Here is a 6000-nt window from a genome sequence, read left to right as displayed (position 1 = left end):
TAGGGGTGGCATTTCCTAGCAAATGGAAATGGAGAGAGCTATTCACAGAAGAGAGATTTCTCGAGCTTCCATGTAGTATAAAGAAAAAACAAAGAATTTTTGGACATTTCTACATCAGAGATTTCTGATAAAAATTAGCGTAAATTAATTACACCATTTAGTTTATTAAAGACTTTCTGGGACACAGTAATACCATAGTACAAAATATATTGGAAGGACAGAACAGGTCATGCTGGTTGGGGAGTGGCACTATATGTGAAATAAAGTAAAGAATCAAATAAAGTAAAAATCTTAAATGAACCAAACTGTATCATAGAATCTCTATGGATACTAATTCCATGCTTGAATAATAAGAATATAGCAGTAGGGATATACTACTGACCACCTGACCAGGATGGTGATAGTAACTGCTCAGGGAAATTAGAGAGGCTATTAAAATAAAAAAACTCAATAATAATGGGGGATTTCAACTATCCCCATATTGACTGGCTACATATCACCTCAGGAAGGGAGGCAGAGATAACGTTTCTTGATACCTTAAATGACTGCTTCTTGGAGCAGCTAGTCCTGGAACCCACAAGAGGAGAGGCAATTCTTGATTTAGTTCTAAGTGGAGCACAGGATCAGGTTCAAGAGGAGAATATAGCTGGACCACTTGGTAATAGTGACCGTAATATAATTAAATTTAACATCCCTGTGGTGGGAAAAAACCACAGCAGCCCAGCACTGTAGCATTTAATTTCAGAAAGGGAACTACACAAAAATGAGGTTAGTTAAACAGAAATTAAACGGTACAGCACCAAAAGTAAAATCCCTGCAAGCTGCATGGAAGCTTTTTAAAGACACCATAACAGAGACTCAACTTAAATGTATACCCCAAATTAAAAACCATAATAAGAGAACCAAAAAAGAGCCACCATGGCTAAACAACAAAGTAAAAGAAGCTGTGAGAGGCAAAAAGGCATCCTTTAAAAAGTGGAAGTTAAATCCTAATGAAGAAAATAGAAAGGAGCATAAACTCTGGCAAATGAAGTGTAAAAATATAATTAGAAAGGCCAAAAAAAATTTGAAGAACCGCTAGCCAAAGGCTCAAAAAGTAATAGCAAAAAATGTTTTAAGTATGTCGGAATCAGGAAGCCTGCTAAACAAGCAGTGGGGCCACTGGAAGATCAAGATGATAAAGGAGCACTCAAGGACGATAAAGCCATTGCGGAGAAACGAAATGAATTCTTTGCATCGGTCTTCGCAGTTGAGGATATGAGTGGGATTCCCAAACCTGAGCCACTGTTTTTAGGTGACAAATCTGAGGAACTGTCCCAGATTGAGGTGTCATTAGAGGAGGTTTTGGAACAAAAAACTGAAATTGATAAACTAAACAGTAATAAGTCACCAGGACCAGATGGTATTCATCCAAGAGCTCTGAAGAAACTCAAATGTGAACTTGCAAGACTGCAAACTGTCATCCATAACCTATCATTTAAATAAACTTCTGTACCAAATGACTGGAGGATAGCTAATGTGACGTCACATTTTAAAAAGGGCTCTAAAGAAGACCCCGGCAATTACAAGCCAGTAAGCCTGACTTCAGTACCAGGCAAACTGGTTGAAACTATAGTAAAGAACAAAATTGTCAGACACAAAATAGTCAACATTGTTTTTGTAAAGGGAAATCATGCCTCACCAATTTACTAGAATTCTTTGAGGGGGTCAACAAGCATGTAGACAAGGAGGATGCGGTGGATATAGTGTATTTAGATTTTCAGAAACCCTTTGACAAGGTCTCTCACCAAAGGCTCTTAAGCAAAGTAAGCAGTCATGGGATAAGAGGGAAGGTTCTTTCATAGATTGGTAACTTGTTAAAATAAATGGTAGGAATAAATGGTCAGTTTTCAGAATGGAGAGAGGTAAATAGTGGTGTTCCCCAGGGGTCTGTACTGTGCCCAGTCCTATTTAACATATTCATAAATGATCTGGAAAAAGGGGTAAACAGTGAGGTGGCAAAATTTGCAGATGATACAAAACTACTCAAGATAGTTCAGTCCAAAGCAGATTGTGAAGAGCTACAAAAGGATCTCTCAGAACTGGGTGACTGGGCAACAAATTGGCAGATGAAATTCATGTTGATAAATGCAAAGTACTGCACACTGGAAAACATAATCCCAACTATACATATAAAATGATGGGGTCTAAATGAGCTGTTACCACTCAAGAAAAAGATCTTGGAGTCAGGGCCGCCCAGGGTGGGGGGCAAGTGGAGCAGGGTCCTTCACTTGCTCCGGGGGCCCTGGAAAACTCTTGTGGGGTCCAGGCCTCCGGAGCTTCTTCTGCTCTGGGTCTTCGGCGGCGGGGGTCATTCCGCTCCGGGACGGAAGGAGCCCCCGCCACCGAATTACTGCTGAAGCAGGACCTGCCGCCAAAGTGCCAGGTCTTCGGCAGCAATTTGGCAGCGGGAGGCCCTCGCCACAGGTCTTCGGAGCACTTTGGCAGTGGGTCCCGGAGCGGAAGGACACCCCACTTCCAAATTACCGCCGAAGCGGGGGCCCACCACTGCCGAAGACCCCAGGCACCGTGAATCCTCTGGGTGGCCCTGCTTGGATTCACTGTGGATAGTTCTCTGAAAACAGCCACTCAATGTGTAGTGGCAGTCAAAAGGGCGAACAGAATGCTGGGAATCATTAAGAAAGGGATGGATAATAAGCTGGAAAATATCATATTGCCGCTATATAAATCTATGGTACACCCATATCTTGAATACTGCGTGCAGATATGGTCGCCCCATCTCAAAAAAGATATATTGGAACTGGAAAAGGTTCAGAAAAGGGCAACAAAAATGATCAAGGGTATGGAATGGCTGCTGTATGAGGAGAGATTAAAAAGATGGACTTTTCAGCTAGGAAAAGAGATGACTAAGGAGAGATATGATAGAGGTCTATAAAATCATGACTGGTGTGGAGAAAGTAAATAAGGAAGTGTTATTTAGTCCTCATAACACAAGAACTAGGGGCCACCAAATTAATTTAATAGGCAGCAGGTTTAAAACAAACAAGAGGAAGTATTTTTTCACACAACGAACAGTCAACCTGTGGAACTTCTTGCCAGGGGATATTGTGAAGGCCAAGGCTATAACTGGGTTCAAAGAAGAATTAGAAAATTCATGGAGGATAGGTCTATCAATGGCTGTTAGCCAGGATGGGTAGGGATGGTGTCCCTAGCCTCTGTTTGCCAGAAGCTAGGAGTGGGCAACAGGGGATGGATCACTTGGCGATTAACTGTTCTGTTCATTCCCTCTGGGACACCTGGCATTGGCCACTGTTGGAAGACAGGATACTTTGGTCTGACCCAGTATGGCCATTTTTATGTTCTCTCTAGTTTCAGTTTTAGGCACAGAGTATGAGTGACACAGAATTGATGTTTTAGCACAAGTATCATTCTGAAATTATACTAGTAAGAAAAATAACAACAAAAGAAATCTAAGACATGCTCAACTACCAGAAAATATTTGTGGTGCACAAGTGCATTAGGTCAGCATTGCCATTTCATACTTCCTACATTCAGGATTTATAACACAGCTAATTCAACAGGGACCCAGGAACTGGTGATCCAGTTTGTGGGGAGGTCTATTCATACGATGATGTTCTGCTGAGAGCCACATCCTATCATCCACTGAATAAGGGGGACCAAGTTGACAACGCAAGTCTGCCTGCCTTATCTAGATTTTCTTGGAGATAATTGCATAATGCTGCCACTTCAGGCTTTGACGTAGCGTATAGTCACCCAAATAGAACCTGCACTGTGCAATCATAAGCTCAGTGTGAGGGGAGGATATCTGCATTTTTCTTTTCAAACACATCAGCCAATTCTTGATGTTTACAGGGGAGTACGGCCATGGGGCATTGAGAGTGTACCCATCTGGGTGACCACTCTTGCCTGAGATTTCTTTGTGTTGGAGGCTGGATCAATAGCAGCTTGTCCCTGGCAGTGTTGCTGTCAAAATTTGAAGAGAAACGGATTTCCTGTCTTCACCAGCAGTGGAGGGGATCCTGGAGGGCCATCCAGGAGATCCCAACAATCACTGGGAAGTGTGGAGAGTATCACTCCAAATTGCAGTATTTCCCTATGCTCCAACACAGACTTCCACAGGGACAGTCCTGAGTCACAGGTCCTGAGGATAGGGATGAGCCACCAATAGCCTCAATCAGATCGAGGCGGCTTTTAGGCTGTAAGGTCATTTGCAAGGCACAGACTGCCACTACATCTATGAAATTGTTGGCTGCCTCAAATTGATGAGAGACTGCTGTATTGGGATCTGTTGGGCCTGTCTGGCGATATGCCACTGAATCAATACTTGCAGGTAGGAGGACTTCCTAGGAAGTTGGGTGCATGTACCAGATAAAATTGAGGTTTGAAGCTCAGACTTCTTTTAACTTGATGCCCAGGCCATTCCTCCTTACCATACCTGTACTCTATGTGCTATGCCACATAGTACTTTTAATCTAAAAGGATCACAACCTAAGTGCATTGACTTTGCCTGCCAGTGAAATGTAACACAGGCTATGGGCTCAATCCTACAGACCTCTTTGAGTGACTTGATGTGGATATGGTCCTTTGTTGTTAACTAGTGCTAGCAACACTACTCAATAGTTTAGACAAGAAATGAAAGTGAAGGATAACTTATTCAACTGAAACCACTGGGAAAATACTCTAGCACATAATATAAATACCTTGTTTAAAATGTTTCCAGGATACTATGAGCCCTTTATTACTATTGCAAAAGAGCCATGGGTTGTTACCATGTATAGACAAACCAGAGACTTGAACCACACCTTTCTTCTCTACGCACTATTACCCATTAAGGTTCCAATCCTTCAAAGATTTATGTACATGCTTAACTTTATGCACTGTGAGTAGTCCTGTTTAAGTCACTGCCTTAAGTGTCCTACATAAGTCTTTGCAGAGTTGGGGCCTAAATGACTACACAAGTTGCAAAACAACAATGAATTGGCCACTCTGTACTTATCAACTACCAAGAAATGCCTATTTATTCAGAACACAGCCACCTTAATTTTGGCCCATAGGTTGTTTTTCACCTGTTTATTTCTAAAGAATTATTTTTGCTATTTTAATATTCATATCTAAGTATTTTAAGAATTACTTTTAAATAGAAAGTATTTGTCAGTAAAAGAGGCACTGTCAACTTAAAAATCATATTTAAAAATATTTTTTCTTTAGTGTTACTAATACCATCAAAATCTCAGAATGAATTTTGTTTCAAATTGCATTTCTTTCTCAGTTTTTCTTCATATGATAATTCCTATGCAGCCTAAAGGAACTTGTTTGTAAATATTGGTACTTGCTTATCACATGTACCACCAGCATGTTATGTTTTTCCCATTTGCTGTACAGGAATAGTGTATGAAGAGAACTGGCTTCAATCTCTGTGTAGAGATGTCAATCTAAGTATATGCTGTGAGAGAAATAGCCTACATGGGTCTACAGACCTTATATAAATTTTAATTATTTTTATTTTAAATGGTTTCTATCTTGATAAGTTTTAAAGTAACTTTTCTCTGTCAAGATGAAAACTTTCAAAGAAACACTGCTTGATTTATGGTCTAGTTCCTAAATATAAAGATTACCATAAATTGTCTTATTTACAAGAAGAATGGTGACATATGGGTATAAGATGTTCACATTTATTTTTAACGTTGTTGATGGATAAATGTGGAGTGGCTAGTGGTTGTTAGGATCTTTTCAATCAATTATTTTTATAGGATTTTGGGTTGAACTTTCTATAAACTGATGACATAATGTCATTTCAAGACCTTTTCACCCAGACAATGTCATGTCAGTTTCCTCAAAAGATGTCTCTCATCTGTATTGTTGATATTTTTATTTTATTTTATTTATTTATTTAGGGAGAAGGAGGATTATATACTTAATCTCTGTGATATTCAAATGCTATTTTTTTTTAATTGCTGACTTAGGTGGGACTTTTCTCAA

Source organism: Gopherus evgoodei, chromosome 1, assembly GCF_007399415.2.
Source record: "Gopherus evgoodei ecotype Sinaloan lineage chromosome 1, rGopEvg1_v1.p, whole genome shotgun sequence".
Classification (NCBI taxonomy): Eukaryota; Metazoa; Chordata; order Testudines; family Testudinidae; genus Gopherus; species Gopherus evgoodei.
Note: the sequence above shows the minus strand (reverse complement) of the source record.